This window comes from Balaenoptera acutorostrata, chromosome 3 (assembly GCF_949987535.1).
Source record: "Balaenoptera acutorostrata chromosome 3, mBalAcu1.1, whole genome shotgun sequence".
Lineage (NCBI taxonomy): Eukaryota > Metazoa > Chordata > Mammalia > Artiodactyla > Balaenopteridae > Balaenoptera > Balaenoptera acutorostrata.
In genome coordinates, this window is record NC_080066.1 from 122991637 (window position 1) to 123019295 (window position 27659).

Here is a 27659-nt window from a genome sequence, read left to right on the forward strand (position 1 = left end):
GTATAAAATATCAGTTAGGGGGCTTCCCTGGTGGCGCAGTGGTTGGGAGTCTGCCTGCTAGTGCAGGGGACGCGGGTTCGGGCCCTGGTCTGGGAAGATCCCACATGCCGCGGAGCAGCTGGGCCCGTGAGCCACAACTACTGAGCCTGCGCGTCTGGAGCCTGTGCCCCGCAACGGGAGGGGCCGCGATAGAGAAAGGCCCGCGCACCGCGATGAAGAGCGGTCCCCGCACCGCGATGAAGAGTGGCCCCCACTTGCCGTAACTAGAGAAAGCCCTCGCACGAACCGAAGACCCAGCACAGCCAATAAATAAATAAAAAAAATTAATTAATTAATTAATTAATTAAAAAGAGGAAATATTTAAAAAAAAAATATCAGTTAGGCAAGATGCTTAAGTTTAGAGATCTGCTCTACAACATTGTGCTATCGGTGCTGCTGCTGTATTATACATCTAAATTTCTATTCAAAGGGCAGATCTCATGTTAAGTGTTCTTACCACAACATAATAAGAAAATCTAATGACAACTTCTGTTAAAAGAAAAAATTTTTTTTTTAAAAGTATCTTATTCAGATGATTTCAAAACATTGAAAGCCATACCTAATTTGTCACATATAGTAAGACTGAAATAGCCTTTTAAGTTTGTAACATTTTTCTTTTGAGGCCACCAAATTACAAACTAAAAACCTTTGAAACAGATTAAGACATTTATATTTCACTATCAATTAGCTGAAACCTTTAGCTAAGATTTGTTCTAATATGCTACACAGAAGGCTGAAATAATTTCCATTTGGGCTTTAAAAATAACATTCATGGGACTTCGCTGGTGGCGCAGTGGTTAAGAATCCGCCTGCCAATGCAGGGGACACAGGTTTGAGCCCTGGTCCGGGAGGGTCCCACATTGCCGCGGAGCAACTAAGCCCGTGTGCCACAGCTACTGAGCCTGCGGTCTAGAGCCTGCGAGCCACAACTATGAGCCCGTGTGCCACAACTACAACTGAAGCCCGGGCGCCTAGAGCCCATGCTAGACAAGAGAAGCTACAGCAGTGAGAAGCCCATGGACCGCAACGAAGAGTAGCCCCTGCTCGCCACAATTAGAGAAAGCTCGTGCACAGCAACGAAGACCCAACGCAGCCAAAAATAAATGAATAAATAAATAAATAAGTAAATTTATTTAAAAAAATAACATTCATAAGCTCACATGAATTGACTTATACTAATTAAAAGCACAAGGACATATTAAATTACAATATGTTTTAAGTGGCAATATGGCCGATTTTTTTCTTTTATCTTTCTGTAATATAATAAATACACATAATTGCTTCTTATAGAACATTATAAATTTGTTCTTTCTATTGCTGAGAGTGGACATAATCCAAGTAAACATGGTTGAGACATTTAAAATCATAAGCATACTTCCAGGAATATATTATCATTAATATATAACATGCAATAAACGAAACTCAGGAATTTATTGCTGTGATAATTATTTTCATCTGTTCACATAATCTTGTTATCCACCATATGATCATCATATCAGCTCTTAATTCACTGTTTCTCCATAGCCATAATAAAAGCTTAATTCATTCTTCCTACCCTTTGAACTTTTTATTTCATATCTCAGTAATCAGTTACTACCTTTCAAAGACCCTGTAGATTTTCTAGCACCAAATTTCCCTATTTTTTCCTGCATCTTGTCAGATTATTCTTTTTTCAACAGTCCTGAATTGTTACTTTTATTGACCTTATTGATGTGGAACACCCCTGAGATATATTGCCTTGGGGCTTTGTCCTTTCCCTTTCTCATTTCATAGCAGATAGTAGTTTAGTATTAGTAATGAAGTCAGCAGTAGTTATGATGTTTTAATGAGCACATATTTGTCGGGTACAGAGGCTTGCAGTCATTCTTTCACCTAAGTTTTATGACCACAATAACAAGATGCCTCGAATTAGTATTCACATTTTAGGGATGAAAATTGGAGGCTTAAAGATTATTCCCTAGTAATACTGCTGTTAAAGGGTACGGTCATCATAAGAAGGCAGGGCTATCGGATTTTGGAACCCAGTGTTTTAACACCTATTTTCTGAACTCCCATTTGCTTGCATGGCTTCATCTGTTGTTTGGAGACAGTTGACATTTGACTGCATCTTGATTCACAAGTTTCATTCTTACATATAATGTGGTAATTAGGTCTGGCAGAGCAAGATATCTTCCTGTCTCTTTTAACCCTTACCAGATATTTTTCACTGTCTGACACTTGGAGACTCGTCAGTTATCTCAAAACTAAAACCCAGAAGTCATCCTTAATTCCCCAGTTGCCGTGCCATGCTTTTGGGATCAGAACATCTTTAAAATTTATACCTTTCTTACCCTCAACCCATTTATTTGTCAGGAGCTGGTAAATATTTGCCATGGTTACTGTAAATTGCCACATTTATGTAATTATTTCAGAGAGTTTGGCCAAATACTATTTCTTGGTCTCCACTGAACCAGATTGCTTTACTTTTTAAAGTCTTTTAAGCTATGCCAGGAAACGTAAATCTACTTCATAGGACACATCTAGGTCCCTGTATGCTGCAGACACAGTCTTTTCTTCTCTGGAATAATCAGTTTACTCTTAACTACCCAATTTTACATATTCTTAATTTCTCTTATGTTAGGCTGAAAAAAACGTGTTGGAAAAACTTACTGTTCAAAATGTTAACCTTTTATTTTCTAAACAGAAAATTATGATGTATTTGGTTGAAATTTCTCCTAAGTTATTTATTTGATAGTGCTTTTGCCTAGTTATTAAAAAAATGCTTACTCTTAGAAACCCAAGCCTGTGGTATCAAGTATGACTGATAGTCATAATACATTAATTAGATAAAAGGGCATCACGTTACTTAAATAGCTTGACTTGCTATTGGCTATAAGACTGTCCCTTTTGGAAACTCAAAAGTAAGTCTTTGCTTCTCTCAGTCATTGTTTTCAATATCTGTCCCTCCAGTTATGCCATTTTATAAGTATGATTATTCAAAGGAATCCATGGAACTTTCACCATTGCATATCTTTCCTATATAATGCCTTCATTTTTCTGTCACGATTTCTGTCAATAAAAACTTCCCTTTTCTAAGCCATAGTTTGGTAGAACTCAATCTTTGTTAAATAACAAATATACAATGTGAAATGTAACTCTTGCTATTGTGCGTTAGGACAAGTAACACACATGCATCCTTTCAGGAACATTCTAGTAATAATAACTAGAAGAATGTCTATAATGCATGAATTTCCATAAGGGCGTTATGATATTGAAACTAAAGCCTGAAGTGCTCCTGTAATTATATATGAGCAGTAGTGTACTCTACTTGGTCATACCCTCTTCACAACCAAAAGAATTTTCATTCCTTTTTCCTACACTTTTGACTTTTAATAGCCATCACAGGAATCAGTCACTTATCTTTCATAGGCCCTTTAGATTTTGGCACACCATCTTCTCCTTTGTCAAATTATTCTATTTTTTACCTTTTCTTCTTACATAAGGCTTAAATGTATAAAGCATATTATACATTATAGTTTAACTGTTTAATTATGCATATATTGGGATTGTGGCCAAATGATCTCAAATGCAGTTATTCTCTCTCACTCCAGAAAGGCCAGTTGCAGTTGGGATTGAATTTGAGATTCCTGGATAGTATGGAGATATTTACTGTCTTGTGATTCACGGAATGGATACTGAAAAGGGAAAGGTGGCCGAAAGACAAAGATTAAAGAGAAAAATTCACCCTCTTTACATCTTTACTCAGGGGGTGATTATTAAATGCTTTTTCTGAAGTACCAAAACAAGCTTTATCTTTCAACATCTCTGTGTTCAGAGACCCTCAGACCTTTTTTTCCAGAGTGTTTTGGAAAAAGTTCCTTGTAGAATTTAGGGTTTATTGAGAGGATGACAGGTCTATTGGAAGAAAACTATCTAAATTCATTTTGGCCTTTTCTGCAATTTTGTCATGATCTGTTTCCCAAGAAAATCACTTTTGTCTCTCCTTAAGTTCTTCTTTAGGAATTTCTTCTAGGTTTAATCACTCAAAAATTTTATTGGAACATCCCTAAGGAGCTTTTGTTTTTTCATTTCAGGCAAAGCATCTGCTTTGTTTTCATGGCACTGCAGTAACATAGGCCTATCCTTATTTTCAGTTCAGTCTTCACTTAATGGGAAGGTTCTGGTGGTGATATTGGCAGTGTCATTCCTCTGTGTGTGGCTTTTACAGGATCTAAAGGGTTGTACCTCATTTTGGGCAATCTGCCGTTAGTCACATTTATTGGATAAACATGCAGGGTCAGCAGTCACTAAAAGTACATGCAGACAAAATTAGTTGGTGTTGCTTCTTTTTGAAGAAAACACAGATAAAATGGCTGTAACTACCTCTCTGAGAGTTCAGACTAACAACTAAAAAAATCTATAATCCAGAGTAAAATAAAAGACTAAGTAGAATCACTCAGCAAAAAAAGTCTAACAGTATCTGAGCCTCGTATAGATCATCTTAATGAACTCCAAGACTCTCAGAGAAGGAAAAACACACCTCTGTTTATCCTTTTCAAAAGGTGACCCCCAAAAGTTCAACTATAAAAATAAATTGAAACCCATATGCCTATCTATCTTTTAATAAGAGTGAAAGATATTGTATGATCCTTATAAATGTTTTTAAGTCCTTTAGTTAACTCTCAGATTTCCTTTGCATCTAAGAAATGTAGTCTTTTCTAGACTTCTGTGTCTCTTAATTCTTCATCATTAAGAGAATCCATCAAATCTATTGCATAGGATTGGGAAAGTTTCCAAATTTTATAGCTGTCTTCTATCTTGAAGCCAAAATATTTTATGAGTCTCTTGGTTCTGATGTTCCTAACTCAGTTGAATGTCTGAGCATTTTAGATGAGAGACATTTTTATCATTTTGACAAAAATGGCAACTTGAATTTTAATGACTCCATCAAAAATTGATCAAGTATGTTGTTTCTGTGAGGCCTTTCAAAAAATGAACTTACTAACCAGCAATTCTAAAGACCCATCCATTTTAGCTTAAAAGCTCCCCTTCAGTTCAGTACATGAATTAACTGTTTATTCACATATGGCATCTTTTAAAAATGAATATGAATTGCAGTTAGAAATCTAGAATGAAGGTTTCCAATAGTAAGCTAACTTTTTGCAATTAATCATTCAATCAAACTATCAAAAACTGTATCCCTTATCCTCATTATTTTTTAACAGTAAGAGTTACCTATTAAATACAAGAACGAATATTATTTTGAATGAAAATACTTCTGTAACTTCAATAATTTATTATCTTTGTTAAATAATGCTTGAACATCTCTTGATAAATAGTTCTATGGAAGAGATGATTTTTTTTAATTAAAGGTTTTTTTTCCACATCCCAGTTTTAAATTCTATAGTTATAAGTTCTCCATGTATAATGTTCATTTTTCTAAATATTTAGCAATAATTTTAGAGTAATACATTTTTAAACATCTATGCTTATCATGGAAAAATTTTAAGAAGATATTATCTTATTGTAAATAAGTGAAGAATAACTCTCTTAATGAGACAATTTTCTGAAAGAATATTAACAATTTTAATTGCTGAAATTGCAGTAGTTTGAAATTGTCTTAAAACATGAGAATTAATCTTCCTAATCCAATCTATAGTCCTTTTTGCCCCGAATTCTGTCTCTGATATTTGAACATTACACTTGTCTTTTTAATCATCAGTGCTATTCATTATTATTATATTATGTATACAGATAAATGCATAGAAAGCAATAGACTTTTTTTTTAAATGACTGTCTGCTGATGTTGACCTTTTATTGTACAAAGGTTATGAAATGCTAATTAAACTCTGTAGTTGAAAAATAAAGTCCTAATTGCTTACTACTACTTCAGCAGATATTAACCACAATAACTCCCTTCAAGCTCTTAGCTGTATGCAAACTTACTTTTAGCAAAGTTTGTTAAATTTACAAACATTGTAGTGACTTGTAAGCCTGGAGTACTTTGATGAATTCTGAGAACAGTATGGTAGATGGATAGTGCATGGATCTTGCAAGAAGATGGGTAAATAGACATAAAGTATCATAAATATTAAGTTTATATTATAGGGAGCCTAAAATATGATGGACTAACCAAACTTAGGAGTCAGGAAAGTCTTATCAGAGGAAATGCAGTTTGAGTGTGGACTTTGTGTATAGGATTAGTTATAACATGTGTAGTATTTTGTGATTTTTTTTAAAGCTAACATTCCAATTTTTTATGCTAATGCATACTATATAATTTTCACTTTTAAGGTTAGAATATATTGTTCTAGTAGCCTCTTTTTCACTTAACCATTTTTCTGTTTTTGAACATTAGTTCTTTCCTATTCCTCAATTTACCATTATAAATATATGTGTAATGAATATCTTTTAAAGTATATTTTTCATTAACATAAACCCCCAAAATGATATTGTTTGGCAAATTCTTCAGAGAATTTGACATTGCCTTTCCTTCTGATTGTTGGTAATTTCCTATTTATATCTTTGTATGTTAATTGAACAAAATGTTCACCTCTGATTAGTGCATGAGTAGTACCCAATAGGATGCCCTGCACAAACTGGGCATTTGTTATCGAGATGTTCAGTTCAAAAATGAGAAGAAATATTGTTTTTATATAGCCTAGTGCCTTCCTTTTTATCAAAAATATTTGATAATGCAAGACGTTAATTAACTTGTCCAAGAACAAAACAACAAAAAGTGTGACGAACTAAGATCTGAGCACACACAGACTGCAGGTCTTGTCATTCTCTTTTCCTTCAGCTCAAGATTAAAATGGTCTAAACCTTTTTTTTTAAACATCATGTTTTCAGTTTAATATGAATTTAGGGAGCCATTTTTTCTATAAGTTTGTATCCAATATCTGAAGTGCTCACCCACTTTTAAAATTAGCCTCAAACTTACCAGATTTGCTACTTTTCAAAGGTAAGCCCCCTCTATGACTACCAGCTGTATTCCAGGCTTTTGTGGAAACTCTTCACTTACATGATCTCATTTAATTCTCATGTAAAATAGATGAGATCATTGGTGCTTAGGTAAAATGACTTTTCCCATAATCATAAAACTTGTAAGAGATGGAGTCATTATTTTCAAATGCTGGTTTTTTGTAGCACAATGCTTATACAGGCTTGGCATCAGAAAGATCTGTACTAAGTTCCATTTTTGCCTCTGCCACCATCCTATTCTAAAAATCTCATGTATGTCGTGGACTAAGGAAAACATCTCCTAACTGGTTTATCTTCTTCCGCATTAGCCAGAATAATTTTTTAAATTTTTATAAGTTATTATAAATTATTATTATAAGTTATGTCAATTTGATCATGTAACACATTCTTAATTTGTTTCCCTCTTAGTCTCAGTTGTTTGAGCTAAATTTAGAAGATAAGAAGTTAGCTAGGCAAAGAAGAGGGATAAGGATATTCCATGTTGAAGAAACATCCTATGCAGAGGCCTCACATATCCAAAAGGCAAGTTGGTTTGAGGATTTGTAAATATAATTAGAGATTTTAAAGTTGTCTTCAAAGGGATATGGTTAGTATGCATACAGCTTAGGGCATGAAGAATGGTGGGAGACAGATGCTTATGGGACTGTATGCCATATTAGAATTTTACATGTGACACACAATTTGATTTGCATTTTATAGAGATAATCTTTATGGTGGTGGTGAAATGAAAATATGGAGGATATGTTGTCTTGTGATAAGACAGGAGCATGGATTCCATTTATGAGGCTGTTGTATTAATGCAGGTGGTAGATAGTGAAATATTGAATTACAATAAAGGTAGTGAGGAATGAGTGCCAACAGAACTAGGATATTAAGATTATGAGTCAAGAAAACCTTATTGAAGATTATAATTCAAGAGAGCCTTATTGATAAGATGAGAACATTTTCATCCTAATTTTGAGTGTTCACTACCACTAAATTATTACATTAAGAAGTGGCAGGTTGGGAAACCAACATATATTTTAATAAAACGATCTCAAAAATGGTAACTTCAAGCCAACATCAGTATGAATACAGGCACATTTTGAAACTGTCTCTAACTTTCATTTCCATATTAAAATATATTTTCTGTTCAGCTTATCCAGTTTTGATATGTTGAGATAAATTTAAACATATATTGAGCTTAGCTATAAAATAAATTAGAAAAAGTGTGTGTAAGTGATTTACCAATTTGACTCCTATGAATTAAATTTCCAGTTTATTTCTTATTACTTACATCCTTTCTAGGGCTACCAATTCCCTTCTTCTTTGATACGACTTGGTTGAAGTTTCTTGTGCCTGTGTAACTTTTTATATAAATCAGAAAAACAGAGTTGAATGGAAGGAGACTTATAAGGCGTCAGAGATTCTCTACTACAAATAGTGGCATGGCCTAGTGCAAATGACTGCTTACATCTGGGCCTAGGAAATGACATCAAATAACAGTGCTACCTGCCTCTTTAAGACTGTTTTGAAGGCCAACCTAAATAATGTGTAGAAAAGCTTTGAAAATAATAAAGTACACAAATAAAATATTAAACTTGGCTTTTATTTTATTCTGAGCTCAGTTTCACCTAGGCAGGACCATTTGGCTGATGCATGCAGTCACTAAAGAAGAAAATCAAATTGCACTCTCGCTCGGAGACTTAGAGTTCACAGAGTTCATAGCAAATAGTAAATTAATAGTAAAATTCAAATGCACATATTTTTAGAATTATAAAGGAAATTACAGTTCCCTTGGTCAGATGTGAAAATCACAGACTAGAATATATTGAAAAAATAATTAAAACTGTACCTCCCCCATACACATATGTGTTCGAGCAGAAACATATTGCTTCTTGATAGTCCTAAGGAATGAGGTAAAATTTCTCATTCATATTCAGTCTTAAATATATATCCCCTTATAAATTTAGTGATGATACCTACATGTATTTATCTCATCACTTTGAAAGAGACCTCTCTCCCAGCAGAGCTGCACTCTGAGGGTGCAGGAAAGTCAGTTTGCCTTTGAAGAAGGGCCAGCATAAACCTGGCTGCCTTATTAGAGGCAGTCCTGTAAGGACAGTAATACTTGCAAGTATCCTCATGACCATGCCCTCCAACCTTAAATCCCACACGAGAATGTCATCTTGGGGAATTCCCTGGCTGTCCAGTGGTTATGACTTGGTGCTTTCCCTGTTGGGGCCCAGGGTTTGATCCCTGGTCGGGAACTAAGATCCTGCAATCCTACAAGCTGTGCGGGGGGCAGGGGGAGGTGTGGGGGGAGAATGTCATCTTTGATATCCATATAGAATGAACTTCTCAGCAAACAATGAACTCACTGCCTCCAGGGCAGCCCATCATGTTAATAGCATGTTCTTAATGTAGCTCTTATCCTTCACTTCAAATAGTGTTCTCTGGCATTAACACCCCCTTCTCCCACCCCTTACAAAGGATATTTGAAGATATCTTCCCTCTATCTTACCCCTTTCCCAAGATAAAATTCCAGTTTTATTTTTCAACCATTTTTTATTTGCAGAGGTTGGGATTGGCCGTAGTTTCCTTGGGTATTTGTCTCTAGACGTTTCAGCAGAATTCAGAATGAGACCCACTGTATTACAGATGTGGCTTGATAAGGACCAAATAATTCACTGCAACTATTAAACTTGTTCTGGATGTTCCTTTTCTATTAATGAATGCTGAGATTGCAGCCCTGAAACTGTTGACCATTAGGATCATGGAGACAACATCTTTAAGTGCATTTCATATAAACTGTCTTTAAAGATCTATCCCTCACCCTGCACTTTAATAGTTTAGTTTCTGAATCTAAGCATCTTTACCTTTGGCTCTATTATATTTCATTTTGACGGTCTTGGCTCATCCATTAAACCTATGGAGTCATTCTTAAATCCCAGTTTTGTGTCAGTCTTGGATTCACAGATTTAATAAGCACCGTTTCTTATGTACTTTTGCAAGTCAGTGTCAAAATGCTGAACAAGAAAAGACCAAGGACAGCAGGGTTACTCTCTAATGAAATTATGTATCTGGAAGTGCTTTGCAAACTATTTTATATTCATCTTTGGTTCTGCGTCCTTCTTTCTGTCTTTTATACATGCTATTTTATAATCTGACCTTATGTGGAATTCCTCCTGTACAGTCTTCATGGTTTCTTTAACTTTCTTTCCAATTACCTCTTTATCATCACATCATTTCTAATTGCATCATTTGGATTTTACTTTTAGGATTTTCTTCGCTTTTTGAGTCATCTTTTCTCTTAGAAACTTTCACAAGAGGTAACTTCTCTGAGTTTTTTAGTATATGATTTTCCTTTACTTGCAGTTGAAAATTTTTTAATTTGTATTTCTTGAGTGTCTGTTTTATGCAGCTGAGTGTGCTTGATGCTGCTGGGCATGCAGTTACCCATATGATGTTCCTGGACCTCAAAGAGCTTGTAAGACAATAGGAGAGCTAAGGCACATGATGTACCATTAGGGGTACATCGTAAGTGTGATACCTCTCACTCCATTCTCTTAGTTCTTCCCTGTAGTTGTAAATGTGGCTTTAAGTCCTTCCCACCCACCCACTCAAAGGAAGTACTCCTCATGCTTCTAGATATTTTCTGTACCCATATTGCCTATTAGCATGTTTGCAGTGGTTCCAACTTCCAATCTCCAGGTGGTCCTTGGTTCTTCTGAGATTGCTCCAAAATCTTCTTTTACACCACTGTGAATCTAATTTACAATTGCTCAACAGTTGCCCAGGATTTACAGCCTCCCATTCAACTCATTGACTTTAGTCTAGTATATATGCTATAATGTTCTTATTGTGACCATTATAAAGCATGCTCAATCTGTCTACATACGTTTTTATTTATACAGTGTTCTCGTATATACTCATGAGGGTGTGCATATTAGAAATGTCTACTTTATCCATATATGCATAAAGTAGATATTTCTAATATACTGTGCATATATACTATGTAGGTATTTCAAATACACTGTATATATAGTATGCCTGTGTGTGAGTTGAATTTACTTAGACCATAAATTCACTTCTTTGGATTTATAAATTTCAAGTAGATTTATTTTTTAATATAGTTTATTTAGCATTTTGAATAGAACTTAAGGTAATGAATTAAAAACAAAGAAACAACCACTACCACAACAAAAACACAGAACGATTCCTATCCATACACGCAGCATTTCCTCCCACTCTTTTAAACCACGTCACATTTCCCAAGCACCAGAAATCCATATTTTCTTTTATTTTTGGGCTAATACAGGTAAGAGCAGCTAGAGAGATTCTGTTCAACCTCAGCCCAGCAAGGCACACAGCAGTTGGATAATTTACCATATACACATTAGTGGTGCAAGACCTAATTCTTGTCCCTTACAGTAATGCCACTGATGTGCTCTGGTACCCAACACAAGCAACAATGCTGTACTTTCATTGACTAATGGATTTAAGTTTTTTTTTTTTTTCTAGTTTTCCTGGAGACACTATATTCAAGACGTAGTTTAATAAGGACTGAATAATTTACTGAAATTGTTAAATTGGTGTTCTGGATATTCCTTTTCTATTAATGAATGCTGAGATTGCAGCCTGATACTGTTGCCTCATAAGGGTTATTCCAAGACACATGATGTACCATTATGTAGATCCACATGCAGTTGTGAGAAATAATACAGAGAGATCCCTATGTACCCTACACCTAGTTTCTCCCAGTGATACATCTTGCATAACTGTAGTATAAAATCTAATAGCTCAACCAAGAAATTGACATTGCTCTAATCCACTGACCTTATTCAGATTTTACCAGTTATACATATACTTGTGTGTGTTTATATTTAGTTTTCTAAATTTTATCACATATGTAGGCATGTATGAACACAGTCAAAATACAAAACGGTTCTATCACCATAATACCTCCTGCTACGTATTTGTACCTACAGCTCCCTCCCTCCCCCATCTCTAACTCCTATCGATTATATTTAATTTTAAAAGAAGTGTACTCATGTATTACTTGTATAATGAATATTAATAAACATATGGGACATGTACTTTCTCATCTGCGTATTAAAAAATGATCTGGTTTCTACAGATTTCTACATGAGTCAGAATTTGAAGAGAGTACATGTATAATATATACATGCTTTGAAATTCTGTTAAAATGTGCTTTAAAATTTTTTATGTTTAGAGGATGTGTACAGTATTATGCTTTCTTTATGAACTCATTTCTGATTGCACCTGCAAGAGGTGAGGTTGTAGAGGAAAGAAAAGAATGAAGGGAGAGAAAGGGAAGTGTGTGGGGGGGAAGAAGAGGTGAAAGGATGGAGGGAGGAAAAGTAGGGGGAGGATGAGAACCTGCATATATAGAATGTCTAAGTAAACTGATGCATCACTGAACAAAATGGTCAGAGATCAGATGGAGACAAAGCACCAATGCCAGTATGGACTAATATTAAAAACTTGATATCTCAACCTGATATGAAACTCTGTTGGTACTCTGAAGAAAGAAGTGGAAAGAGGGCAGAATCAGGTAGAAATAGGTTGAAATGTAGAGGGTTTTGGTTTATATAAAATATAAAGTCTCTTTTTTTTTTTTTTTGCAAGTTATAGTATTTGGGCACTTGCACTACTCACATCCACAAGTATGTGCATATGTGTAATACACAAATAACATTCAAAATGATGCTATGATGTAGGTATTATTATAACCATTTTAAAACTAAGAGACAAAAGTTTTAAGTAAATCAAGAGTCACAGAAGACAGGGAGGCAGGGAAGTAATGGAAGGAAGGAGGGCAGGAGAAAGAGAGGGAAGGAATGGGGGTACAGGAAAGAAGAAAGGAGTGAAGGAGGAACGAATGAAACACTGTATGTAGATACATATAGTTAAACACTGTATTAATAAGAACTTACTGATATTCTCTTAACTGAAAAAGATCATTACCAAGGTGACACACTGACATGAAGATTATGTGACCATAGTATCTGTCTGCTGACTTTTCCCTAATCACTAAGAGCAACAAGAATGTTGCATTTTATTTTTCCCTGTGTTCAAGGGAACAGAGCAGGACTGACATTTATATTGTGAGAACAGACCATGATCTAGGACAGGAAAAACTAAGAGGACAATTCTGTCACTTCACCAAGGGATAAGATGTGCCACTCAAAGTTGTCTTTAGGAGGAAAAAAGAAAATGTTTCCTGAACTTTGGAATTCAAAGAAATGTCAAGGAAACTTTTAGCAGAGAAAGTTTATCTTGTGAAGGATTTATACATTGAAGTATTTTTTGTTAGTATTTTGGATTATTTTGGTTCTGTCATGTAAGAAAATATTAGTTATGCAAGGAAAAATACTTCATTAGCTCTATAATCTTCATTGGGCCTTATTTTACATTTTTTTTTTTAATTTTTTTTTATTTTATTTTTTTTTATTTTACATTTATTTTATTTATTTTTGTATAAGACTTTTGCAAACAAAATCTAGTAAATAAACGTTTTATAATTAAAGTCAAATTGGGATAATGCATTTGGTTTCTTCACTAAGTCAGTTATTAGTTTAGTATCTGCTGTTTATCATGAAAAATCCATTATATTAAATTATCATTATTAAATTTAGGGAAGGACTCAGTTCCTTAAAAAAAAATAAATCCAAAGCCAACAACCACCTCTACCCACCCTCTGCCCCTTCCAAAAATGCCCTTCACCTTGGGTTGTATTTTATTGAAATACAGCACCACTTGAAGTTATTTTCTTGAGTTGTTAACAGGAAATTGCAAATGCAGTAATAAAATTTTTAGGTCACCAGGATTTATGTTTTATTTAACTGCTGAACTCTTGCAATTAGAGGAAAGGAATGATTAGTTGTTCTCATTTACAATGTGACATTTACATTAAGGAATAAATGCTCTAGTGGTGCATTAATTTATTTATCATATGATCCTGGATGTGTATAATAATTTGTAAACATTTTCCTATAGCTAAGTACATGATACGACACTTTTATCCAATAACACAAATGCATTTCCATATTCAATCAGTGTCTCTAATTTAATTTTTAAATTAGGTTTAGCAGTACTGGTGATGAGGCAAGCTTGCTTTAGTAATAATATTTATCTGAATCCTTCTGAATACTTATGCATTTAAAAAACTCATTTATGTGAAGTGATTTCCAGTTTTATTTTACATTTCTGGTCCATTTCTTCAAGCTATTCGTCTTAATAAAATAGCATTTCTTATGTTGTACCCTCATTTTTGGAGTAGTGCACTAAAGATCATGGCCATACTATGCCAAGCAATATTCGATTATTAAATATGTGATTAAATGAATTGCAGTGAAACCATATGATCCATTTGTTCACATATATCCAAACATCTGACTTTTTGCTTCATGTAGATCAAGCACCTGGATAACTAAATGTTTAATTTTTAATCATTTTCAACACAAGGTAAATATAATTAAGGACTAATGTAAAACACCTCCCTCGTGTTATTTTGCACTATTAGAGATAAGGTGGAGAAAGATCGGTAATGATGCCATTGGGTGGATTCGTAATTGTTCAAACTCTGGATCTTTATATTGAAAGGAATACTTAAGATTATGTTACTGTTATCTTCAAATACTTCAAGGGTTTCCTTAGTGTTCAATGGGTTAAAACTTAGGGCAGCCTTAGGAAGAAGTTCCTGAGGGAAACAAAATTATTGAATGCCCTACAGTGAATAAAGCACCACAACTGGTACTTTCAGATATACTCTGCTTTGAAACAATTACAACTTTTTATACTATTGCTTTTTTTCATTTTAAAGAGGAAACTGAGGAATACTGTCATAGTTATGATTCCAACCCAGGTTCATAAGACTTTAAAGTTCTGCCTTTGCTGATAGTGAAATTCAAGTTAAAATACACGTTTAGACAACTGATGGACAGTCATTATAGAGAAGAAAGTACTATTAGGAACTGGAAAGGGTCATGATTCTCAGTTGTTTAAAAGATATTCCTTAATAACTTCCAGAGTTTTGCCAAAAGATATTCCTTAATAACTTCCAGAGTTTTGCCAAACAAGAACTGATGTTTCCTGAGTTCTTTCAGAGTTTATTGGCATCTAAGATAATTGTTAGAGGGAGAACCATATTTCTCGGGAATACATGTACGTAAACAGTAACAGTTGACAAATTTTCTAAGACTGTGGAAGAAGGCCAACATAGCAACAAGTTGGAACTAAGGAATTAACCAGAATTTCTTATAAAATGTTTTATTTCAACATGCTGTCATGAAGAAAAGGAAATCTTTATGAGATCACACGGGAAAATTGCTTTATTAGAATCCCAATCTAAAATCTCTTGTTTTAGGCATTGTGCTTGCCAAACAAAATACATGGACCAAAAAAAAAAAAAGAAAGAAATAGCACCTTTTTTGGGTGTGTTTACTATAGAATCTATAATGGTTTTCTGAAATCCTCACTTACATTATGAGATATAAAAGCATTGATTTGGAGTGAGATGGCCCTGGGGAAACCTCCAGCTTTGCCAGGTACTAGCTCTATCCTGCTTTACTTTGTATAGCATTGTATATGAATATATATTTATCTCATTTGATTCCTGGGAGAATTGATTTGGATAACACATTTTTTTTTGTAGCTAGCACATTGTAATTTCTTAATAAAAGATAGTATAACAAAAGAAAAATGTTATCATTAATAAATTATGTAACCATACATATAAAGAACTTTCTCTGGGGAATTTTAATTAGATGGGATTGTATTAGTTTCTATGCTTTTCATGTTAAAATGAAGACAGAAATACCCTTGATCATCGATCCTTTTTTTTCCTTTTGGTTAGCATAATAATTGGAAGTACTTATAATTTGCTATCCTAATGCACTAATATAAAGCATAATTATAAATTCACGTTTATTCTTGCTGTAGTAGTAAATACTACCTCGTTACTACAGAGAAGGGAAAATAATCAGAGTTTCAAAAACACTGAGGTTTTTTTGGCTGAAACATTTTAGTTCTAAGAACTTATTATACTTATACCAGGAATTTAATATATTATTCAATCACGCATGTGCATAGATACATGGATGTTGGTTATACCATTTTTATAATAACAAAATCCTGGAAATGATAATTTTCAGTTGGGACATATTACGAGCAGATTATGTTGTATTCATATGATAGGTATTGACTGATAGAATGGATGGTGTTGATGATAGAAGGTAGAAATTGAATAATCTCCATGATATATTAAATGAAAGGAATAGGACAAAACAGCATACAAGATTCTTATGTATGTATAAAAATCTACACATATGCACACACACTTATATATGCATGAAATATTTCTGAGAGTATGTTCTGAAATGTGAAATTGGTTCTTTCTGAGGGGGATATATCTTGCTTTAAAGGGTGATTTACTTTTACTTTTGGATTTCTTATATTTTTACCATGTATATATAAATGTAAAATTTAGCTTAAAATATTCATGGAAGGAAATAAATGAAAAGGCAGACAATAGCTATCTCAGATGTTTGGCATATGATTGATTTCTATCTGTGTGTGGGGGTTGTGTCTGATTTATTCTATAATTTTATAATAACATCTTTCATGATAAATATAAATTATAAAGATAGGATTGGTTGACAGATTCATAAAAATAACTTAAAATAAATAAAGTGTAATGTACTTTTATTCAAATTTACCATTTATCTGTGTATTGATTTTCAGCATTTCGGAATAAATTCTGTATTAACTTAGCAATAGTTTAACTTTCTTTTTGAATAAAGTCCTAATTATTGGGTATGTCAGGACAATGTAATCACCCTCTTAAATTCTGGCTTTGTAAGACCATTCATACATCTTTACAAATGGAGATAGCAGTAACAATAAACGAAACCCAAGTCATCCTTGTGTCATCTTCTGTCTGTTTTTTATTCTTACCCTTTGGAATTGTATCACTCCTCATGTTTACCTCTGCAGATAAAATAAGTCATAGCCAAAGTAAAATCAAACTGCTTTTGTTCATTTCAAGAACATTTTTTGAAACAGCCTGTGTCTACATTAGAAATGACAGTGATTGAATATCAGTTGGTACTATTATATACATCTCAGGGGAAAGGAAGTTAAATATTGTGTCTGATAGAGCTAGGTCGATTATTATTTAAATTGACATGGAACCCTCAGAAAGGTAGAAATCAGCAATCTGCCGACTTGAAGTTAACATATACATGGCACGTCTGTATTTTTTCCCTAGACATATGGGTTGACATAAATGGATTTTCCCTATTTAAGAAAAAACAGGCAACATGACAAAACTATTAGCTCCATGAGGGCAAAACTAATGCAATTCATTCACTGCTGTATCCCCATCGTCAGGTATCTGGTACTCAGTAGGTGATGATTAGTATTTGTTGACTTACGCAATTTGTTTAACGTTAGCCTACAAGTTGAATTAATTGAAATACAAAGAAAATTGAACTATGATGCATCTTTTGATTGTTTAAACTGTTTTCAATTATGAGATAAGAAAATTTCCAAAAATGAAAAGCAGACTGCTGACATATCTACTGGAATCAGAGCATATTGTACATTCCACTGGAAAGCCTTATTATGCAAATCTATTTAAATTCTGTTTAGTGATATTCCTGATAGAGTTTGAAATCGATCACACAGTTAACAGCAACTATATTTTTCAAAGATACTTCATAAGCATATTTTGATATACTTTTTTTGTGCTTGTCTCCTTTGAAGAGTCCCTGTAACCATTCTGCCAGGTGTTGGGAAGATATGTAGTCGCTGAGCACCTTACTTCTGTCACCATCCTCAGAATCAACTTTGGAGATGCTTTCACCCTGTCCGTCTTCTGCAGCAGCCAGGCCGAGTGCTGACTCCTTCTCAGCAGTGAGGAACTCTTCAGACTCCAGAAGTAAGTTGCTTGCATTCAGTTTGATCATTGGCCAGTGGGTTTGAAAATGCTTAGGGGAGGCTAAATAGAAATCTTGCAAATTAATATACAAATTAAAAACCAGCATTATTCATCACTGATTATTTCGTTTATTTTTTGAGTCCTGTCTTTCTGGAAATACAAAGTCTACCACATTGTATGTCGCTAACCTATATATTTATGGAATCTGCAGATTTTTTTTTAGATTATTTTACCTGTGTTATCATGACTCATATTTGCAGCCTTGAGGCATACACAAGGGAGAGATTAAAATAATAATGTCTGCACAAGAATAAACAGATTCAGAATGACCAAGTATTTTATCAAAGTTGCTTGGCTAATGAGTTATGAAGATGGAATAAAATCCCTGGTTTTTTGATTCTTAAAAATCAAGTACTCTTTCCAGGCCTGTGATCTCTAGCGCTACACGGAGGGTAAGGGACTGGTGCTAGAAATAGCACTTTTCCTGATTGGTTGATTTACTGAATGATATGTTCTCTGTGTCATTGAAGGAGAGTGATGGCAGCCTATAAATATGCATACGGAAAAACTAAGGAAAAGGGAAATCACATGTATGATAATAAAATGAAAAAGAGGGACATATTACAAATTATATAACATAATGTATTGTGTACTACCCAAAACCAAATTCCCAGCTACATGTTTATCTTTTGGCTTTCTAATTACTGGATAAATCAGGTAAACACATCAATTACATGATTATATTCTCAGGATTTAAAAAATAAAGACAATTTATTTGGAAAAGTTTAGACTTTCCTGGTCCATGTATAAGATTCTATCATTTTGCCATTTTTCTAGTTTATTTGGTTTAAATTTGACATGTTTATTTTTTTCCTTCTTCTCCCAAACACTTGGTATAAGCATCCCTTGCTGCTGTTAAGGGTATATTTGTATCACAAAGTGACCACACAGAAAATGATTATGCGTGCATTTGTATAGGGAACAGAAGTTTGATATAGCCTAGATTGTCTCTCAGTAATTCAAGTGCTTAGCAATTGAAATTTCCTTGAAGGGAATGGGTAGGAGATACTTAATAAGCTTAGTTTTATTTTGCAATATATTACAGCTTAAAATGCCAACAACAGACAGGTCTGTGTCCTTAAGGGAACATAGAGACTGTTGTTAAGAATTTATTTATGAATCAGGGTGCTACGCTGTATAAGATTTAAAACAGGCAGCCGGTATATCATTGCTAGTGTACTCAAAGTAATATAGAAGAACTACTTTTAAGACATAAACAAAAGGATGTATTAGGTTATATTGAGGTTAATTCATTATAACTATAACTGTAGCATAAAATGATGAGTCTGAGTATGCAGAAGATAGGTTACAAATCATTATTTTAGTGTAGGTTTTTTCTATGTATATTTTATTACTTTGTGTTCCTTTTGTACATGCTTTATTCATTTCTCTTAAGAATTGCTTTCATGGCTTTTTTCCTTGAGCTTTTTATTAAATAAAACAACTTGAGGAAGACATTCTAAATTTTCCACCTTTTACTTTTCTTAAAGAAATTGAGGATCATCTCTGAGCCTGAGGTGATTTCGCACATTATGAAGATGTGGAATGTATTGGGTTTATTTCTTAAAGGCAAGGTCACAAGAAATCCCAGAGAGTTTATCTGCCCAAACAATTAATTAGATAATTAACGATTTTTTGTTTTCCACAGATAAGGGAAACATTATTTATTTTCTTTTTCTAAATAAACATCTGACTTTATGAAAGCTGTTAGCCAAGGAGATATATTTACTGACATAGATTCCCTAGTGTAAATCACAAGACTTAGTGAATTCAACTACATTTTCATTTACTAATGGCTATAATCAAGGCCAGAGGATTTACTTAATTAACCTGGCAATAGAAGGCTAAACAGAAATAATTTATATATTGGAAAGGACTCTTCTGAGTTAATGCTTAATTCAATTTTTTAAATTATCAGTCCATTAGTCTGTAAAAGTAGAGCCTCCTTTTCCCTTTTAATTTTTTTGTTTGGAGTAACATTAGGCTGAAAGTCTTGCATGGAATTAATCACATTTAAAAGAGAGAAAGTAAATACATTCCTAATTAGGTTCCTCAAATTTCAGATAGCTCATTGAAAATTCGTAGCACATCCATTAAAATCCCTTTAAAAAACTAAATGGGATACTGGGAACTTTCTTAGTGGAAGCAATGAATGGAGAAGTAGTAAAATAATGTGGGAATGGAATGCCTGTTTGTTATTAGTACAGGACAGTTGAGATGGTGGTGCCTGCTATGATGGTTATTTTTCTCATTGTGGCATCTTCAATTAGTCTTGGCCAGTAAGTAGTACATCTGTCTGTTTCTGCTGTTCTTGTTTAGCTAAAGCACAGATAAATTTAAAGAAAAAACAGTAATATCTGAATAGGAAATGTGCATGCCTGTGTAAATATATAGGGATGTATGTATTTATCTAAAGATTGTTTACTATGGACATAACAGCAATGATAATAACTCTACAAGGCTAGTGTGCCTTCTAAATATTAAGATATCCTTAATGACATTAAATATATAATATTTAAAACACTTTTTATTTTTCTGAAAAAAATTCCCCTACACTTAAGACTTGTAAATTATCAACTCTGGTAATATTTATTGACAGTGGCTTAGCCCCTCATCATAATAATGACCAACTTATAATCATTTGACACTTTCTAGTACTTTTTAATAAACATTAATTTATTTGATTATTATGTTATTTCTATGAGGTAGCTTTAAAAATTTGAATATGCTCTCAACCAGTTTTTTTTATGCTTAATACCTTTAGGTATATATATATATATATATATATATATATATATATATACTTGAAATCATTCCAGATTCTTGAGCCACAAAAACATAGATAGAGAATTAGTGTTCTTGATAGGACAAAGTAATATGCTAAAGTGGTTACATGAATTAGGTTCAATAATCCTGACAGGTAGAGCAGAGAGTAAACATGTTATATCATGCAGTGCTCATTTTAAAAGAAGGGAGAATAAAAAATTTCTCAAAGAAAGCAAGCTTGCTAATGACTCTCACTTATGTACTTAGTGCCAGTTAATTCCAAATTGATATACCTAATCACCTAAGTGCCTTAATCTAACATGTTACAAACTAAGCTCTTGGCCATCTCTACAAATACACCCTTTTGATGGATTTGAGCTCAGTAAATGACATCATCATTTACCAGAAAAAATAAGAATCCTCTTTTCACCCCTCTCCTTCATTCCACAATTTGGTCACCTAATCTGGTCATGTTTCCCTACCAAAATTTTTTCTTGAATTCGTCCACTTATCTTCATTTGGGACCATCAGTACCCTGGTCCCAACTACCATAATTTCTCCCCTGGACTACTCCAGAGGCCTCCTGAATTATCTGCTCACGCCCACTGATGCATCTATTCTGTCTGCTCTCCATAGAGAGCTTTAAAAAATACAAAATTGAGATGACACACCTCTCTAGAGACCATTCACCTTAGAACATTCACCAAGTTTCTTTTCCTGGCTTACCACACTCCCATGGGTTAGCACTTTTTTAAATGCCTCCAACTCATCCCTCCAACTCATCTCTCCCTGCATTCTAGATGCAGAGGCCTTTCAGTTCCTCTTTCCTGCCATGTGACCTCCAGTGAGGTCTTTGCACATGGTTGCTTCTCCCTAAGCAGATCACCACTCCCATCTCCTTTTTGCCTAGTATATCAACACAGTAGTTGCTTCTTGAAGGAAGCTTTTCTTGCTCCACCTGATGAGATCATCCTTTTATTATTGGGTTGGCCAAAAAGTTCATTTAGGTTTTTCTGTAACATCTTATGGAAAAACCCAAATGAACTTTTTGGCCAACCCAACTATATGGTCTCATAGCACCATATAACTGTAATTCATTAACATGTTATGTCTCTTTGTACAGTTGTCTGACTAATACCAACTTCCCTTCCAGATGGAAAGCACTATAAGGTCACAATCCATGTCCGTTTTGCTCAACATTGTGACCCCCTTTTTTTTCTTTAGGCACTGTGAACACAGGCATAGAGTTCCCCCCCCCCCAATTCCCCACCGCCCCGTGTGTGTGTGTGTGTGTGTGTGTGTGTGTTTTAAGAGAGAAAAATCCCTGAGGTCTGAAAAAAAAAAAAAATCACTGGAGTATCAGGGAGAGAAAATTATAACAGACAGGAACTGTTACTGGAAAATTAGTACTTAAATTTTGCCTTTCTGCCAACTTGGGTTTTTTGTTATTGTTATTTTGTTGTTTGCCTTTCTTTAGTGACTTATTGAGACAGTTTTCCTTACAACTGTCATGACATTTATTATAAAGTTCCTGAAACTCTGATTCACCTGACAAGAGCCAGACCTCTTTATTTCTAGAACTAATAGCATTGCAAGTAGTGGCATAAACTTATTTTACTTCTATACTAATAATGGTAAATGTTAAATATGAATGTTCAAATGTTTAAATATGAGTGTTAAATCCAAGGCATTGGTTGGTAAAATACAGGAAGCTTCTCTCTATCATGTAAAACATGAGCATTCTTTTGCTTTTATTTTAGAAAAGAAAGATTCCAAGGACATCAACTGGAACAAATTTTTTAAGTATCAACTATTAGATCTCTTCATTTGTTTTTGCATTTTTTTTTTGTCAGAGATTGACCCCAGTTTACTGCACGCTCACCATTCACAGCAGGTGTCTGAATTTTCAGCGCCCTTATCCTGCCACCCTCTCCCCTTCTTAGTCTCAGCATCATTCTTCAGGGTCTTGTTTTTTAATAAGTGATGGATCAAGACCCTGTCCTTGCTGTTATGAAGCAGGTACAAATGAATCCGACTGAAATTTTTGTCTAAAAGTAATTATAAATCAGTAGGAGAGGTACGAGTATTACAGTGCAGAAAGAACTAGCAAAAGATAAATAGTGATGAAAAGCTACACATAGTCATGTTCAGTGTAAAAAGAGCTTACTTGCATCTGAAATTATGCCAATGTAATTCTTACCAGAAGTAGATTTTGTCTGGGCTTCAGAGATAGGTTTCAACCTTGGACTATTGTTAATGTGCTGATGTGTTTTCTCATTTAGGTAAAAATTCCAGGAGCTAGAGAGATAATGCAAGCTCTCCCCAAAGCCCTTAAGTACTGTCACCAAAATTTAAAATGTCTTAGCTGGCAATATTTGATTTAGAAAAGCCTCTGCACTCTCTGCCTACTGTTAGTGTTGGCCCTGTGAGTTGCTAACACTACAGCTCTTACTGTGAGGAGTCCTGGGAAGAGGTCTGAATAAATGCTTTGCTTTAGGAGATAACGATTACTTTACATTTAGGACCAGAAGAAATTGATGTCATGTGGAGAGTACTCCTGGCAACTGACATTAGATGCACGGCAACAATCTTAATTGCAAAGCATTGCCTATGAAACCCATTGGAAAAAATCCAATTTGTATGGCCCCAACCTTACCCAGTTTACTGTGATGGGCACCCTGTCCCACTGACTATGCAGTTCACCTCCCTTATATCACTGTGCTCTGCACTAGGAGTATTTTAACATATGTCAGACTTGGAATTCTCTGGGTAAACCGAGGCATCTCTCCATCAATATTCAACAGTGTGTGGGAGACTTTACAGAAAAGGAAAAAATTGGCAGTACAAAGACTTCTTTTAGCAAAAAATTCATGATTTACCATTGGAAGAAACTCACAGACTGTGAGAAAATGTGTATGCTATATTGGTCATAAACACTAACTTAATATTGCTGATGACATAATATGAAGGGAGGAAATAGTGAAATGTATACTTAGAACTACATGGAAAGATGGGTAAAAATCAGGGACTTCAGAGACATATCATTACCAGCTGAAAACATTAATAATGTAAGAAAACCTAGAGACTTGATTTTGAAAACTGCTAACTTAGATAATACACTTAACTTAGATGATATGGTTTTGGCACAAAAGTATTTGATACCAGAATGTTTAAGAGCATCAGTGGTGCTAAAGATATTTTATCACCTAGAGGGGATAAATAAAGCACACCACTGGGGATGCAGACAAGCAGGAGGTGATGTTTAGGATAACCTCTTCCATCACCCCTGGTTACATATATAAAGTTGGACGAATGATGACTGTGACCTTGCAGGATGGTAGCTTGATCTCATTTGTCTAATTAATTAATGGACTATTAGGAATGTTAAAGGTATAACTTACTTGACATAAAACACATTTTCTGTGTATTTATATGGTAAAAGATCAGACACATAAGATTTGGCAACTGAGGCGAAAGCTCTGTTGCTGGGGTAAAAGCAACTTTTGTTTTAAGGTGTCTATTCTTCTCAGTATTGGGCAATTCTAAATCCATAATAAGAATCTGGCTTTCTTTTTGATCACTTGCATGCAAATATGGATTACTATGCTAAATCCTGAAGTCTTAACATACTGTTTAATATCTAGAAAACAAATTACCTTTTAATACCTGCTTACTTTTTTATGTCTTGAAGATAGAGTTCTGTTACAGGCAAATGAGTGCCTTTTAGATTATTTCAATACCTACTACAATAATGATTCTAACACGGAAATAATCCACATTTGAAAACATGCATTCATTATTTTTTTTTTTTTTTTTTTTATTTTTTTTTTTTTTAAGATTTCTTTATTGACTGATTGATTGCTATGTTGGGTCTTCGTTTTTGTGCTATGGCTTTCTCCAGTTGTGGCAAGTGGGGGCCACTCTTCATCGCGGTGCGCGGGCCTCTCACTATTGTGGCCTCTCTTGTTGCGGAGCACAGGCTCCAGACGCGCAGGCTCAGTAGTTGTGGCTCACGGGCCTAGTTGCTCCGCGGCATGTGGGATCCTCCCAGACCAGGGCTCGAACCCGTGTTTCCTGCATTAGCAGGCAGACTCCCAACCACTGCGCCACCAGGGAAGCCCGCATTCATTATTTTTAAAGAGACAGAAAGATACACTTTTCTATAATAAGAATTCTCTACTCAAAGGAGAAGACTGAAAAGGAAATTCTGACAAAACATCTCATATGTAATTTAATAAAATGTTTTCATTTTATCAGGGTTATATTTTGAAGCACTTTTCAATATTTCTTATATGCGTCTTGAAATGAAATGGTAGAATCTCAAAATTTTAGATCAGGTTTAATTAAAGAATGACTCTATATATAACAATTACAGTGATAATGAGTGGACCTATGTCATTCATGGATTTTATTGATGCAGTTATATGTAAATATCCTCAGTCTGGAAACTGGTATCCAGGAATGAGTGACATAATAGTGAGCCTGACAGACATCCAACATCTGAATCACTTCTTGGATTTGTCCTCTATTCATCATAACATACAAGTAACTTTTATTAAAGGTATAGAGAGATTCTTTAAACCTTGTCAGCAATGCTCTGCTACATTTTATTGGTAGTTTCACGGTGGTATTCCTGATTTCTAATACTTGGGGACAAAATCCATATATATGACTCCTCATGCAGTTGTGCAAGGGTATTTATGAAAAGAGATCTATACTGTTCCATTATGAAAAGTAATGATAGATAAGGAAGATATTTAAGAAAATGTCAAGTAAGAATCTAGCAGTCATTAAGTCTAACTTATCCTTACCCAGTCTTGTTAGTATCCTTATCATTATTTTTGCCACATGATACCCATGTGACAGGTAGTATTTTGTTCTCATATATTACAAACCTCAGAAATTATCAAGTCTGTGCTCTTGACTCAGGCAGGTGTTTTTCTCAAATAGGTTTTTTTATGCTTTTGTTTCACAGGATATTTCTTGAGTCACCTTCAGAAATAAGTCTAGATATTAAGAAAACAGTAACTCTAGTCTATAAGATATACTACTATATGAGAAACTCTAATTTAACCTACTCCAAATAAACCAAAAGACCACTTATTTATACAGTTTGCAATGCACTTTTATGCAAGATACTCTTATGAGAAGTAGCAAATATCAGGGATTTACTTTAAAAATACACAGATCAAATACATTAAAAATAATAAGAATGGCAATTCCAAGGCACCAGAAGTCTTTATGAGGAATTGTTAGTTATAAAGATTTATATCTTATTTCTCTTTTTCGTATTAGGTGTGTTTTGATATGCTGCAATTCCTTGCAAATTAGTAATCTTTGCTTAGGATGTATAGGAATTTTCACTTCACTAAATGTAAATTAACCAGCATTTCATAATCATTCTGAATAAACAGAAGTTTACTAAAAAATTGAAAATAAGAATAAACCTCATAATGTTTGATTAAATTTATACAAATTATCTTGTATCACAAAAACAACTATGTAATTTAATAATTTAAGTGATTCAAAAATTGTAAATTCCAGAGCATATAAAAGGATCTCATGCAAGTAAAACATAAAAACAGTATAAACATACAACTAAAAAAGTACATATTCCATGTTCATGGAGGGGAGGACTCAATATTGTCAGGATGCCATTACTTGCCAACTTGATCTATAGATTCAATGCAATCCCAATCAAAATCCCAACAAGTTATTTTGTGGATATTCATAAACTGATTCTAACATTTATGTGGAGAGGCAAAAGACCTAGAATAACCAACACAATATTGAAGAAGAGCAAAGTTGGAGGACTGATGATACCCAATTTCAAGTTTTACTGTAAAGCTTCAGTGATCAAGAAAGTGTAGTATTAGTGAAAGAATAGGCAAATAGGTCAGTGGACAGGCAAACAGAATAGAGAGCCCAGAAATAGACCCCCATAAGTATAGTCAACTGATCTTTGACAAAGGAGCAAAGGCAATACAATGGAGCAGACAGCCTTTTCAACAAATGGTGATGGAACAACTGGACATACACAAGCAAAAAAATGAATCTAGACACAGACCGTACAACCTTCACAAAAGTTAACTCAAAATGGATCAGAGACCTAAATGTAATATACAATACTATAAATCCTAGAAGATAATATAGGAGAAAACCTAGATAACATTAGGTATGGCGATGCCTTTTTATATACAACACCTAAGAAACGATCCACAAATGAAATAATTGATAAGCTGGGCTTCTTTAAAAAAACAAAAAAAAAACCAAAAAACTTCTGCTCTTTGAAAGACAAAGTCAAGAGAATGAGAGCACCAGCTACAGACTGGGAGAAAATATTTTCAAAAGATACATCTGATAAAGGACTGTTGTCCAAAATACACAATGAACTCTTAAAACTCAACAATGGAAACACAACATGTTTAGGAAATGAGCCAAAGACCTTAACAGGTACCTCACCAAAGGAGATATACAGATGGTGAACAAATGTTCTACATCATACGTCATAAGGAAAATGCAAATTAAAACAACAGTGAGTTGCTACTTCACACCTATTAGAAAGCCCAAAATCTGGAACAGTGACAACACCAAAGCTGGCAAGGATGTGGAGCGTCAGGAACTCTCATTCACTGCTAGTGGGAATGCAAGATGGTACAGCCACTTTGGAAGACAGTTTGCCTGTTCCTTACAAAACTAAACATACTCTTACCATATGATCCAGCAGTCATGCTCCTTTTCTATTTACCCAAAAGAGTTAAAAACTTATGTCCACACAAAAAAACTGCACATGGATTTGTATAGTAGTTTTAGTCATAATTGACGGATGCCTATTACTAAAGAAAGAAGCCAATCTGAAAAGGCTACATACTGCATAATTCCAACT

The 27659-nt window shown here is 34.2% G+C and overlaps 1 protein-coding gene across 3 annotated transcripts in view; it reads left to right on the top strand.

Annotated features, from left to right (window-relative positions):
* LRFN5 (leucine rich repeat and fibronectin type III domain containing 5) overlaps positions 1-27659 on the top strand; it is a 262043-nt gene that overhangs the window by 101849 nt on the left and 132535 nt on the right. For all 3 annotated transcript variants that reach the window (XM_007164154.2, XM_028167308.2, XM_057541923.1), the window contains one exon: positions 17773-17947. The gene's annotated coding sequence lies outside the window, so the exon portion shown is untranslated. The remainder of the gene's footprint in view (positions 1-17772; positions 17948-27659) is intronic.